The sequence below is a fragment of the Lepidothrix coronata genome, unplaced genomic scaffold (assembly GCF_001604755.1).
Source record: "Lepidothrix coronata isolate B3197 unplaced genomic scaffold, Lepidothrix_coronata-1.0 Scaffold71, whole genome shotgun sequence".
NCBI lineage: Eukaryota > Metazoa > Chordata > Aves > Passeriformes > Pipridae > Lepidothrix > Lepidothrix coronata.
In genome coordinates this window covers 3,153,611-3,168,550 of record NW_016690251.1, presented here as the reverse complement: position 1 = coordinate 3,168,550, position 14,940 = coordinate 3,153,611, and positions in this window count along the sequence as shown.

Sequence of the window (14,940 nt, the reverse complement as noted above, 5' to 3'; positions counted from 1 at the left end):
CACTTGAGGAATCATCTCCAAAGTCCTCTTATGGGGTACAGCGTGGGCAGATGATTTTTCTTTGAGATAGGACTCCAGAGCACCGCAAAACCACCTCTGGCAATAACAAAAGTAAATTTATTTTGGACAGTTAGACCTCAGGTTTTACTTCTTGCATTGGAGGTTGCTGCACATGGTAGCCATGATGGACACCCTTGAAGACTGAGCAGCTACAGCTTCAATCACATTATGCCTTAAAATTTGACTGACCTTACTCCATTCCTCTTTTTTTTTTTCCCTTAATATCAGCTAAACAGTAAACACTGCCTGCCCAGCCAGGTTAACTGAGCCAGCTGATGGTGATGCAGGGTTTTTGTCTCCCACACAACAAACATTGACTAGTACTTTCTATTTAGAGAAACCTCTAATTGTAAACCTGTCTCCTCCCTTTGATAAGAGACATATTAGATAGCATTAATCTCCAGCCCTTTCCCGACATAAGGAAACACAGCTTCATGGTCAGAGTAGATAAAAATCCTGGCTCCATATAGATTTTTTTTTTTAAGTTTAATATCATGCAGAAACATGCACAATATCAGCTCCAAACAACACCGCTACTTCCCAAAGGCCGAGGTGTGTTAGTCCTCCTTGGCTCCTACTAAATTTAATAGGACTCAAGCATTTTCCACATCTTTCTAGACCAGGAAAAAAAGGTCTTCAGAGACAAATAAGAGTTTCCTGTTCAATATTTCATGTAATGATTTCCTCCAAAGGTGTAAACAGGAAAAATGCCTTGCCACTTAGCCTGAAAATGAGAGTCTGCCATCCCTTCCTTTTATTGTGTTCATGTGTTAAAAGTCATTTAGAAGGGGATCTGCCAGATGCTCAGGTACGAATGAGACAGCACAGGCTGTCAGACGGGTGGCTGAGGTCCTGAAACTGACCTGCCCCCGTAGACTTGGGTGAGAGGGAGACCTCAACCTCTCCCACCCCATCCCTTCTCTCTCACCAGGGTCCCGGCAGGAAGCCTCAGCAGGAGTTTGTGCTGCGGAGAGATGTGCACTTCACCCTGAATTATCTGGGCTCAGACAAACAGCAAAAGGTTTATTTACAGCAAAACCCACATCTCTAAGCGTCCCCCTGACAGATTTTTAGGGGTGATACCTTTCGGGAAAGACAAACGTTAACCCGCTGCAAATATTTTTACGCGCACTTAAATGCAGGCTCTGACTTCCAGCATCCCATCGGCCCAACCAAGGCTTCTCAGGGATGGAAGGCACGAGCACAGCCCTCGCTCTGCAACAGCCACACTTCATTCCAGCTCCATCGCAAGCAAAAAAACCCCGAGCGTGTGTCACAACTATCAAATGGTCTTTTTAGCTAACTGACAACAGACGCCATTCGGAGTCAGCATATTTTGATTACGGCACATTGTTCACAGGATTCAAGAGCCCGCTCGCCTTGCATTGTTGTTCAACACCAAAATTAAATGGCAGTATAATTAGCTTCGCTCCAGCTACACCTTTCTGTCTGGATGGATGTGATACCTGCAAAAGCCTGTGCTGGGTATAAAATGTGTTCCTGATTATAAAACGTTTGCTTAATCTTGAGGGCACCGCCTTGTTTTTTAAGGCCCTCTGCAAGTCACGCACTCCAGTACGTGCTGCCCGTTATCTCCAGAAGGCTTAAAACTGGAATCCCCGTGATTCACATTTTCCAACACTCATGGCCAAACCCTTCTGCAGATCAGCTCCTCCACTTTCTACCATTTCACAACAAGCCGATTCTGCAGCGAGGCAGAAGTGGCCACACGGCTTGGCTCTGCAAGCCACACGTTGGCGAGTCAGTGGCCACAACACACACCAAGCCCAGGCTGCAGGAGTCAGAGGATGGGGAGCTCCAGGCCTGGTTTGCCAGGCTGAGGTGGCCGTGGCTCCCCGACGCCTCCACCCGCTCATTGAGGGGTGATTTGGAAGCATGGCTAGCTGCCAGAGTCACCCAAAAAAGTCGGGCTGAGAGGTCTGTGTGGCCTCATTGCACCTCCCTCGGAGGTTTTGGAGTACCCAATGGCACTTGCACCAGTGTAGGGTTCATGGCATGGCCCCACATGGGCCCACGCCTCGGGACAGACAGACCTCTGGATGGACAGACTAGCCACCACCTCACAAATATTTTCAGCCAATCCCACAGCTCTGCTCCTTCTGCAGCAGTTACTGGCAGCACTGCTACCTCCCCATCCAGTGTTTCAGTTTATCCCCTCCCTGCTTTAAATACTGTTTAAAAAATGGTAATTAAGTGGAAAATAGCAAAAGGGGCCAAAACCAAAGCATAAAGCCACCAAAAGCAATGTTTACCATCAGCCTTTCAATTCAGCGTAGTGCTTCCCTGTGACACCAAACAGAAATTATTTGCTTTCTTTGCAATATTTTCTTCAAATTATCCACAGAGTGAAATAATTAACACAACATATCACTTCTTATTCTTATATATCTCCTATATATACAACTTACTATCACTATATGACATATAAATTAAGATATCAACCCTACCTGACGATAAGGAAAAAGGAGAAGCAGAAAATCTCGGCTCACAAGTACCTAATCGTCTTGCTCCAAAACCTCAGCGACAGACCTGGGAAGAGCATCTGCATCTCCCCTTCTGCCTCATGCTGTCAGCAGAGCAGTATTTCCCACCCCTGCCCCTCCAGCATCACTGTATCACTTCTCACCCAGAGGATCTCTCAAGCACTTGTCACTGAGGACCAAACCCCGGCTCGACATACACATGTGCATTTAAGAACAAAATTAATCCTCTCTGCACATACTAGTCATGTGCATACCCTCACTCTGGCTTTAAGGAAAAACAGTAACAGAAGAGAGATCCCTCACAGGAATGAATGTAGCAAGACACGTCTGTACACACCGTGTTTCTTCTACAGAGCCATGCCACAAAGCACTGCCAAGGGCCTCACAGACACGGGAAAAGCACAATGACACTCCCCTAGTAGGTGGAAGGCACGCCAGTAAAACTGGTTTGCACAACACAACAGGGAGGAGGGCCAGGAGCCTCCAGGGGTAACACAGCTGCAAAATCCCCCGGGCAGAGAGGGGCAAAGGAGAGAATGGCTCGAGCACAGTGCCCACACTACCACCAGTGTATATGAGCATCTTTTCCCAAGCATCCGTACAAACACAGGGCCCCTTTTCCTGAGTATCCCCACGAACACTGGGAAATGATGGGAAGCTGGCTGCCACTGACTCGCACATGTGCTTGAAAGGCTCCTTTCCCTGTCACCATCACCCTCCCGTCATGGTGATGCCCAGCGGTGTCACTCAGCTGTGAAGCCCCTTTTCGTGTCAAGTGCTGCCCAAAAAGCCTGTGCAAAGAGGAGAGCAAAGCTGTGACTTCAAATGACCTTGTGGTGGCACGGCCATACCCACCACCGAAACAGCAGCGACGCTACTCCCCCGTAACACTGCACAACAGTACACAAGGGAAACTTTATAAATTACAGGTCACAGGGACACTCCCCTCATCAAAAAATTTGGCCAACTCTACCCACGCAAGGTACCTCCGTGGTGCATGAGTGAGTGGAGGAGCTCAGGGGCCAAGGCCACTGTAGCACAGCACGCCCCTATGCCTGTACCCCAAGGAGAAGGGTCCTCTGCACTGGCTCAAGCCTAAAACCAAAGTGCCACCTACCGAGTCCACAGTATTTGTGTGCTCCCAGGGTTTCTAGCAAGGGGTTGGCCGTGGATTAGCTCACAGGATTAATCCAAATATCGGCAAGCAGTCACTAAGCAGTCGAGAGTTCACGCCTCGGGTTGCTGCTGAGCATCAGCAAGCAGGTGATATCCCACCTGAGACCAGGGACATCTCTGCACACCCCTCCCCAACACAATACGGAGCACCAGTCAAGCCAGGGGTCAAGACTACTGCGTCCACAGATAAAACACAGCTTGCACCGACAGAGCTTGAGCTGGCTCAGTGCAGGGTAAAACAACGATGAGACTCCTTGTGTGCCAAGCTTCAGACTTTTGGATCTACCATTTCTGTTTGCACAGAGAGTTGTAGCCCTGCACCCTGGCAAACTGGACAGACAAAGCCATAGGGTTTTTAATCTGCTCTTACTCCCTCCTCCTAAGAGCTGTGCAGACTTAAATGGAGCTATTTAAAGCCAGCGTTAAAAACACCAGTGATGATCTGACCTTCTCAGGAACAAAACCGGACCACAACCTAAAGGCCAAATGAATGAAAAGAAAATTACAAGGTAAAGTTTGCCTTCCCTGAACATGTGCCAGTTGCAAGAATCTTAGATTACACCAATGCAGCTTTCCAAAGTTTAAATACAATAATTTTCTGTATTAAGGGCCCAGTAACCCTAATGGAGGCATAATTAGGCATTGATGCCATGCCCATATGAGAGAAGCTTGAAAAACTTAAATAAACTGTGAATGGCAGGATTAATACTGGAGCTTTGCGTTTTGTACAGCTGTTTGAATACAGTACACTGCCTGTGATGGCATCAGCTGTTGCTTTACTCTTGTTCAGTATTTCTGAAGTCAAAACAGGCAGTCCTTTTAAGCAAATGAAGAATCATCCCTCTTATTGTTGGCCAGTTTACTTCAACAAAGAAGGTCTGGATGCGTATTTGCTTTATATTAAAAAAAAAAAAGAAGGAAAAAAAAAAAAAGAAAAGGCCAAGCTGCAAACAAAATTAGCTGGCCAAATTCAAAGTCTAGTGATATTAATAAGAGAATTTTAATTTACTGCAATAGATCTTCAGGATGGAGAAGTTTTGGAGATGATCTGCCCAAGTGGGAATATCATATAGATGCCTGAAGAGTCCTTGAGAAAATAGCTCACCTCAGCAGTGATTGAGGAGGAAAGACAATACTTCAGTGAAATAGAATTCTGTATTTCTAGGAAAGGCTCCAATAGCAAATTGCTTACTAATGCAAGAAGTCTTGTAAATTCTATTCTGAATGGAAGGGGCAATGGCAAGTGTGTGACAAGGCACAGAGTTTGCACACATGGCTTAGCCAGTAAAAAGTAAATAAATAGGTTACTTATAAGCTCTAGAAGACACCTGAAAACACCTCTAACGAAAACTCAAGCTCAGTGAACTTCAATCAAGAATATGAAACAGCTTCCAAAACTATCCTACCAATATTTTTTTTTTCCACCAGATAAATTAGTTCTCCTACAGGCTAATATTCAATCTTGGCTTTCTGGTTGGAAATATCATCCGAAAAAAGTTAATATAGATTTCCTCACTGTCTTTAAAAAATGACTTAGCAGCAGACATGGAAGAAACTACCTAAACAGGGAGCATGTCAGGACAGCAAACCACCATAGCAAAATAAAATACTCAGGTTATTGGGAGAAGGACTGATCCCAGGAGCAGCCTGATGCCAAATTCACCCGGGAAATCCAACGCCCAAACTACAGCCCCCCTCCAGATACCGGGTGCAGTCAGCTCCCCCCCGGCCGAATCCCTCTCCAAATCCCTGCCACCATAAAGATTTCGAATGTTTTTCCCAGGCAGCACTACAAACAATATCGCTCTTGAGCTGCAGGAGCAGAAGGAGCGAGAGGAGGGTGCGGAGCCCCGGTTGGGGCGATGACGAACGCCGGTGGTTAAGTGCTGCTGTGGAGATGAAATATGGCTAATGAAAAGCTTACCTAAAGCTCACAGGGAGCCAGGCCCGGCCAGCCCAACCTCTCCAGAGCACTGGGCACGAGGCCGCCAGGACGCCCGGGAAAGACGAATTAACTAAAAGTTAATGTGGATGTTCTCATTCAAAAGAAAAGTGGCCTACTCCAAAGGGGATTAGGCTAAAGTGAACTAAGGCCACTTTACTTCTGAATGAGAGCATCCACACAATAGTGCAATGCACTTTAACTAATGCACTTTAATTTTACACCCAATCAATTTGTCTTACCTCTCCTGAGTGTCCTTGTGTGGACAAACCCAGAGATTCATCGAGTTTTGAGGCCAGGCAGGGAACATTAGATAAACCCATCCCACTCCCTGTGCGCTATGGGCCATTGCCTTTCACAGTTATCCCTTTATTGATCCCCAAAACTCATGGATGACTAACGTATAACCTCTGACAGGGGCAGGAGGGAAACATTTCTTCAATGGGGTGCCTGGCCTGGATTTGAAGATGCTTGCAAAATAAGAAGCTGCTTGCAAAATAAGAAGCCGGTGCCTGGCCTGGATTTGAAGATGCTTGCAAAATAAGAAGCTGCTTGCAAAATAAGAAGCCACTCGCAAAACAAGAAGCTGCTATGACTTTCAGCAGCCAATCCCGCGGTCAACAAAAGAATGGCCAAATTTGGGCACAAATCCATTTCTTTCCGTCCTACCTTCCCCCACGCCCCGCACATTCACAAGAAAATGGCAGTCGCTGTATTATCACTCTTCAATCGCTTTTGTTTTTTAAATTGCAAACTCTGCTTATAGGACAAACTCAGATTTTTTTTAAATTTTTTTTTTTTAAATTCACCTCACCGACATTTAAATTTTCAACGTTTGCCTGGACTTCTACTGACGAATCTCAAACCTCTGTTTCCAAAATGCAGTAACCCCCAGAAACCACTCACTGCCTGCACTATCGCTTTCACACGCACAACGACCCACATAAGTCTGAAACCTCCATGTCGCTCTTCACCTCTCGGACACATACTCCAAAAATTAAATAAACGAACCCACGACAGCAGCAACCAGTGAGTTGAGCCTCGAGGTGAGCCTGCAGGGGTCATGGGGTCCCCCTGTGCCAGCAGCCCTCTCGCTAACAGAGACCAGGCCCCCATCATCGGCGCTGAGCTTTCCAGGGATCTCATCTAAATTAGAAAAAGGAGCCTCGAGGACACTGGCCTGAAGGGATTCTGCTCTCACCTATGCTCCAGGGCTGGGTTACAGCTCTTTTTTTGCCTTTTAAAGGTAAGAAAACGGGAAAAGGCAACCACACTAAGCAGGCCAAAGAAGAGCTCAAGCAACTGCCGACAAGTTGTCTTTAAGACATGTTACAGAGTATCGGCGGTGGGTTATACATGGAGCCATTAATCAGGGACAGAAATACACTCAAAGAAGTTCAAACACAAAATATGTGCTCTCTTAGAGCTACCCTCTCCAAATACTGCTGCCACTGCAGGAAAAAATACAAATATAACCACTGATTTCCAAATTTGCCATTAAGTCTGAGCAACAGAGCATCAGGAGCAGGAGGTAATATACCGAGGACATGAGGTAACACCGCAGCGCATGTTGGTCTCTCCTTCTCCTACACAGCCCCCATCAGAAGACAATTCCAGAAACCTTCAAAAATGTTCACGACCAGACAACAACCTTCCTCTTTATTTACTTAAACTTGTTTAGATTACACAAGATAGATCCTAACTCCATGCTCATGTGACCGAAAAACCTCAAACGCAGAAATGCGTAACAAAACAAAAGAAAGATTCCCTAATTTAAAGAAGCTGCACTAGATTTTCACCGCTTTTTGAAGTGGTATTTATCGGCACGACCTACACTTACTCATCTTGATCTAGCACGATATAATCTGATTTTTTTAAGGTCTAACATTGCCCACGCGGGGCTGCAGTAACCCTTCCACGTGCAGAGCCCATTACGTTTATTGTTACCTGCGGACGAGCAGCCAGGGAAGACTCAAACCCTCAGCCATAAAGGTTAAACTTAAGGTACAACTCATTTTTTCACAACTTGCAAACCTCCAAGTTGCCCAAAAATAACAATCTGCGGTCCCTAACACAAAGACGTGGCAAGCTCCAGCTTACAGGAAAGCCTTGGAATACATTCGCAAATGTTTAGGATGAATTCCGACGTTACCTGGGATTTAAACTCAGGTCTGTCAGGTTTGATGCTGAAAAGAATTCCAAAAAAATCTGACAATTAAACTATTCTTTGCAACAAAATGTAACTTCAGTTTGGAAAACTTTACACGGGAGTTAGGCATGAGCATGCAACTTAAGGAAGGCAGCAAATCTTACACCCAGGTGTAAGGATGGCTGCTTTTGGGCTCATCAATGATTAAAAAAAAATTAAAAAAAACCCCAAAGATCTTGAATTGAAATAAAAAATTAAAGGAAATATATTCAATCTTATATCTATTTAACAATGTATTTACTCGATTAAAGAAATGGAGAGCAAAGAAAAGTTCACTTTGCTAATACAATTTCAGCCACAGTGTATCGGATGATAACACGTCCAGAATAGAAATTAACATGTTCTATCTTTACAATAAATAGTCTGTCAAACTGGAGCACGGTAACACATTCTAAATATCACAGAAAAAAAAATATAAATAAAAGTTACTAAAAACAAACAAACAAAAAAAGGATTCACTGGCTCAAGGTGACATAAAGTCAGAGGAAGAAAATTAAATTTTGAGTCTTTCGAAAATTATTTTATTAGCCCTCCTCAGAGTCCTACTTCACTGCAACTCTTTTATTACGCAGAAATGAATTCTACCTTGCATCCTCTGCACTGCATATATTATTTTGATGCCTGTTCCTCCAATACAGGAGTACATATCCTGAAGGCAGCAATATTCTTATTCCCCTCCCTAAAACTACACATGGCTTGAAAGTACCTGTGAAGAAGTACTTTCTCAGTAATTTTTTTCCCCAAGGCATTATTTTGTACTGGCTACAAGGCACAGCTGATATATTTGAGAATTTGGGAAAGTTAAGTCTAGTCGTAACTGGGCAATGCTCTGAACAACTCTACCACCTTTAGCTATGCTGTATATTGGATTCCAGTTTATGATTCTTTCTTCGTAAAGAATATATTTTAAGTAATTTTTCCATTAAAAAAAAAAAAAGCTGCTGTCGATCCGCATTTTGGTTAGAGCAACTCTGCAACAGCGCACATTAAAATGAAATCTACTGCAACATAAATAGAGGTGTTGCTTTATTATATACGTATATATATGTGATATATTATCACCCAAGAAGGGCCATCTAAAACACCACAGTTGCAAACATTTAAGACTGTAACAAAAATGACTGAGACTCTAGTATCAGTTTACTATCCTTCAACAATTTCCCTGACAGTGGAGTCAAATAATGTTGAATTATGGACCTTCTTGCAGGAAGTCTTATTTCATGTTCATTTTTTGATCATTTCCCTCCTAGTCCCTATAGGAATTTGGCTCTTTGCCGATTTGCCTTTAAAAGTTTCTGCATCTCTAATTGGCCTGTGCATTATTAAATTGTAGTTTTTGTCAAATAATGCTTCTATAGATGTGCTCAACAAGTTTATTTTCCATAAGAAAAACACTGTTTTTCCCTATAAAATCTTTCTTATGCTGCTACTGTACTTTATTTGCATTTGGTGGGTACTTTGTACCACGTTTTTCTAAAAGGACTTTCTACAGGCTTTCTGTAGACACGATCTTATAGGGGAATTTTATAGTTCAGACTAGAGCACCTGGGTGCCAGGGTGATGTGGCTTCAAGAAAACAGACCCAGGGTGACAGTTTAGGATTACCTAAGAAACTGAACTTTTGCTGTCAGACTACAGACAGTCTCTGGGCTTTTTTTTTTTTTTTTAAATCAGAGGGAGTTTTCCCAGACACATCACACAACAGCTGTGTTCTAAATCTTTCTGGGCTCCAACAAACATTTGAAAATTTAAACATGCAAATGTTTGAAAAGCTAATGATTAAAAAAGGTTTATTTTGAAACTTTTGAGGATGGCTACAATTCTTCAGCCACGGTTTTTAAAGTCCCGGGATCTGGTTGATCTCGAGTTCAATTATCCCCAGCAAAAAAAGCCCAAACTCCTGCCTTGTACTTGTGGAGCCGTGATGGTAAACACCAACTCTGCAGGTCCCACCCTGGCAGGCAGCGGGGTCGAGCCCGTGGGAGAAGGATGCTATTTTAGTGACCTAGTGCCACTGAGCTGGTTAAATCACTGAACAATGGTTAGTGTTACAGGGCTTTACTTTGCAAAATCTAGCATTAGTGTCATTGCTTTCCATTAACCGGGGGGACTTAAAGGCAATGGTATTGAGGGGCCTATAAGGAAAGAATAAATAAGGAGAAACCAATAAATTAAAAGCAAAAAAACACCCTGTTAACTGTAACCTTTACTACCACAATATACGAAAATGTAATTAAATCCATAATAAAAGCTTTTTTACATACTTACTCTTTTACTACTCTCCCAAGCAGAGCCGTGGGCAGGCGGGGGGCCCCTCGTTCCCACCGCCCCGTCCCTGCGCGCCCGCGCATCCCAGGGCCGCGCAGCCATAAACGCGCCCTGCGCAGCCACATCCTAATTAGCCGCCCCGGCGACCAGCACTCAACACCTTATTATTGAACCATTAGGGCCCAGATACTGCCGGCCGCGCCGGGGCCGGGCTTGGCACCGGAGTTTACCGGAGGGCGCGGGTGGCTGCGCATCCCCCCGCTAAACCAGCCCCCCCCCCCCGCGCAACCCCGGTGGGTTTGATCCACCGCCTCATCGGCCGGGAGAGGGGAGGGGGTGGGGGGTGGGAAAGCGCATTTTTGCATCTTTTCCCTTCAGCGGGGAAAGCAAAGCTCCGCTCCCCACCCCGTCCGCACCCCCGGAGCTGCGCGTCCCGCTGCCCGGCGAGGAGCCGGAGCACCCCGGGGAGCGGCGGGGGCTGCGCTCGCACAAGCCGGGGGTGCCGGGGCTGAGCCCGCACAGTGGGAGAGGGGACGGCCCCGGGAGCGCAAGGTCCGCGGTCCCGGCGACTAAAAGGTGGTGGCAGGGGGGGTAGAGGCAAGGGGGTGTGTGGAGAAACACACCGACACCCCCGACAACCCCAAAACTATAGCTTCATTTCTTTAGCTTTCACTTTAATAAAATAATGATTCGTTGGGAAAATGGGGTATAAATCTTCATTTTGGAGGCAATTAAAGTGTTGATTTCATTCGTGCCCCTGAGCGATTCTTGTAATTTGCTCAAATAGCTTTATGTACCCAGCACTCCAGAGCTTTTAGAAACCCATTTTCTAGTTAGACTTGTTGGATTACAATTTTTATTCAACAGCAGCGAGCCGAGCTTCCCTCAGCTAGACCCTGGCTGGAGGGTTCCCTTTGCACTAAGGCGCTGCACGGGGCCGCCGGCCGCCCGGAGCATCCTCCCCGGCCCCGGGTACCGCCCTGCTGTGCCGCCCTCCTCCCGCCCCACCAGGCTTTCCCCCTTCGCAGCAAAATTGGGCGGAAAGAAAAAACAAAACCACCAAAACAACCCACCTATGCGCATATAAACCCCTTTTTAAAAGTTCATGCCTTCCTTCAAGCCTGCCTCCCCCTGTCACGACACTACCCCAATAGCCTTTGGCAGACAGGAGAAAATATTTCAGATACTGCCCACGCTGCGATGCAACGCACCTTCATGTCGGTGATCTATAAAATAACTCCCAGCTGACAGTGCCGGTGATAACGGCAAAGCGGCTCAGGCAACTCCTGTCTGCTTGGCTGCGCCTTGCTTGAACAAAAGGAAACCTCCAGAGTCAGGAGCAGATCGCTCCTAAGACTCTATTTGCGTAGCTGATCATAAAGAAGAAATAACTTGGGGGTTTTAACCGCGGATTTATTTTTCTGTGTGTGCTCGAGGTCCCCTCTCTCACAGGCAAAGCGCTGCTACCCCTCAGTTCAGAGAAAACAAACGGACCGCGAAAACCCCACCGTTTCACCCAACTCGAGTAAAAGCCAAATCTCAGTCACTTCCAACATCCAGGAGCTTAATTTAGATCTGGGCACCTCCTGCATTAGCCCCAAACGCTCCCATGAAAAGGCAAGGATCCCAGTCGGCGGAAGGGACAGACGAGGAGGAGGGAGGGGAGAGGGGACAGCCAGCTCTCCTCACTCAGCTCACTCGCATTTCCCACCCAGCTGCAGCCGGCATTAAAGGTCTGAACCATCCCAAACAAAACCTGGACACCGTCACAGCCACGCGAGGCTTTGCTGGCTTGGCTTTGGCTTTGACTACATTTATTTTTTAGAGAGAGGGCATGAAAACTTGAAAGATCAAGGAAAAAGAATTTAAAACCTGAATCCCATTTTATTTTCTCCCTTTTTTTCCCCCCCCCTATTAAGTAAAATAAAATGGGCGCATTTGCAGCAGGCAGGCGTGCACAAAGCAATGTTCACTCAAGTCTAAAAGCGTTCGGCCAAGGAAAACTGACAAGACGGACTAATGAACCGTAGAGACGGGAAGAAAATAGCCAGTATTTGCTAGATTTCAAACCCTCTCTGTCTTCCCCGGACCACCTATCTCGGATTTTATTATTTTTTTGGTCAACGACTCCAGCCCTTCCTTCCCTAAGCTACCAAGAAGCCAGCGATCCACAGACACCACTTCTATTATCGGAAAGGGTAAATAAAATAAAGACAAAAATTAAAAGCGACAAGAAACAGGTCGAGTTTGCAGGCGACGCTTTTACAAGCTCATCTCGCCAGGTCGAATCCGGGAGCAAGCCTTAATGAAGCAATAATAGCCACATTATTCAAAAATTTTCATTTCGATGGAAATTTATCTAAAAGGGACTTAATCATATGCAAATAATAAAAGGAGGCGTAGTGACCCAGCGAGCGATCTGCATACAAATTTTAGCGTGTGCGGCGTTGGCGAGATCATACCTGATCCGTTAGATTTGCTGATCTTGTTATGTCTTCACTGTCCGATTTTGATCCGCCCTCTCTATCGTCTATGACCAAATCGATAGGCATTTTTCCTTTCAAACAGCTAATATACCGGTGGCAGAAATTGTCACATAATTCGTGTACCTACATTATGACAGAGGTTAAAAAAAAAAAAAAAAGAAAAAAAAAAGAAAAAGAAAGAAGGGGGGGGAAAAAAGGCAAGAAAATATAATCAGGAATACATAAGTAAAATTGACAAGTGCAACCAGTCTCCCCCCTTCACCCCTGTGACATCAAAAGTCCTAAATAGGGGAAACACACTGCAATTATCCCCCTGAGACCTCTAGACGCATCCAGAATTAGGAATAACTTTCTTTTCTCGCAAAATAGAGATATCCCAGAAAATTGACAGTGACAAGATGATTCACAGGCTACAACATATTCAACACCCGTGTTAAATTCATCTGCTCCCGGAGCTGTGGCCATTAGAGAGGTGACCTGCATGGGTGACATTTAAGGTAAACTATTTAATTTCATCCAGTTATTTCATCATAAACCCTTTCCAAAGGGGTATGAGGACAGAAAAAAGGATTTAAAAAAAAAAAAATCCCGATGCACTGGGCTGAAAGACATTATAGGCATCCGAGCCCTGAAATCCCCAGTCGCTCTGATAGACTCGTACCTGAGCCGCCTTTATTAATGGGAAGATTTGAACACATTTCGGTAGAGCGAGAACAACCTGCCAGTTATGGTTAGATAAAGTGACTGAGGCTCCTGAGAAACTTTTCAACTATTTAAAAACCTCTCAAAATGTTTATTTTTAGGAGAAAGGGAATTCTCTTGTAGGCCAGCTATCAATGACACGTAAAAAATCCTCAGGAAACCAAGAGCGCACTTCCAATTTAATGTGAGCTCGGATGACACCGCCTTCTTAGAAATTAGCATTCTCCCTCCTAAGATTTCTAAAACAGCCGACAAAAAAAAATCCTGCAGTTAGGCTGCAATCTCTTTCTTCTGCTCGGAGGTGTACAATATTCCCAGGAACAAGAGACAGACAGAACTATCAACTCTGCTTTGTCTCTGCAAAATGTTACAGGACAATCCGCGCCCTGAGCCTGACCTGCAGATGGCTCTTAGAAAAAAAAAAAAAAAATAAAAAATCCCCCATTCCAACTAACTGCAACCGAAGCCCCTTCCTCACCATCACCAAGAAAAAACAATATATATATATATTTTTAATCACAATTTCAGGGGCTTGACTGAACTAACCATTTTGAGTCTCATCTGCGGCACCACAGAACTGCAACTATTTATACAAAGCCAGCAAAGTATTACAATGAACACAAGGCCTGGGCGTTCGAGAGCTCGGTTTTAGAGGCTGAAATTGTAATTAAACTGCGAAGAGAAATGGACGCCAAGATTGGTCTTGACACTAATTACCAGAAAGAAAGACATTTATGCAAATTTACCAGAAGCCTGAACTTCAGCAGTACTGAAACGGAGGAGGAAGAAAGGGGGGGAAGGAGAGAGAGAAAGAGAGAGACAAAAATTACCTTCTCTAATTCCAACAGATGAAACCTTAATACTTGTATGGCTTGAATCATCTGCAAAGATACAAACAACAAGAGTATTAATCTCATTCCTGGATTTGAAGATATTTCCCACAGCCGCCCCGGCCGCACTTTGTAGCTTGACTTTTCTCTAGTAGTAAATAAAAAGTTGTTTTGATTTATGGCAATAACACTAAAACTTAATAGCGGTGGCTTTGTGTGCTGTTTAACGAGAAGCGATCTAGAGTTAACAAAAAAAAAAAAAATCCCTATTGCAACGAAGCAACTGAATTATACGGATCATAAACATTTCTTTAAAAAAAAAACCCCAACTCTCTAAACACCATCACTGGCTCCTCGCTTTGCAAAAGTGGGAGCGGGACTCCTACAGCAGAGGCAAAATATTTATCCTTAAGGAGGGAAGGAAAGAAAGAGAGAAAAGATCTCGTTTTTGGTGAATTTGCCACCAGTGCATCTCCAGCCATAGCAATCCTCTAGGTTTCCCTTCCCATGGAGCTGCTAAAAGGTGCGTGGAGGGGGTGGCTACAGCGGGGATAAATCCACGCTCCTCTTGGGCAGGCAAGCTCACCATCAAGCCCGCCAGCTCCCCTCTGGATGGGGCTTTCCCTTATGTATATCCTTACGGGACTTTTTACTTGCAAGCAACTACCACACCGTATTTACTAGTAAATATAAAAATCACCATCATAATAATTGTACTTTTAAAAAAATCCACGTGAGAAATTTTCAATTTAGCACCACCAAA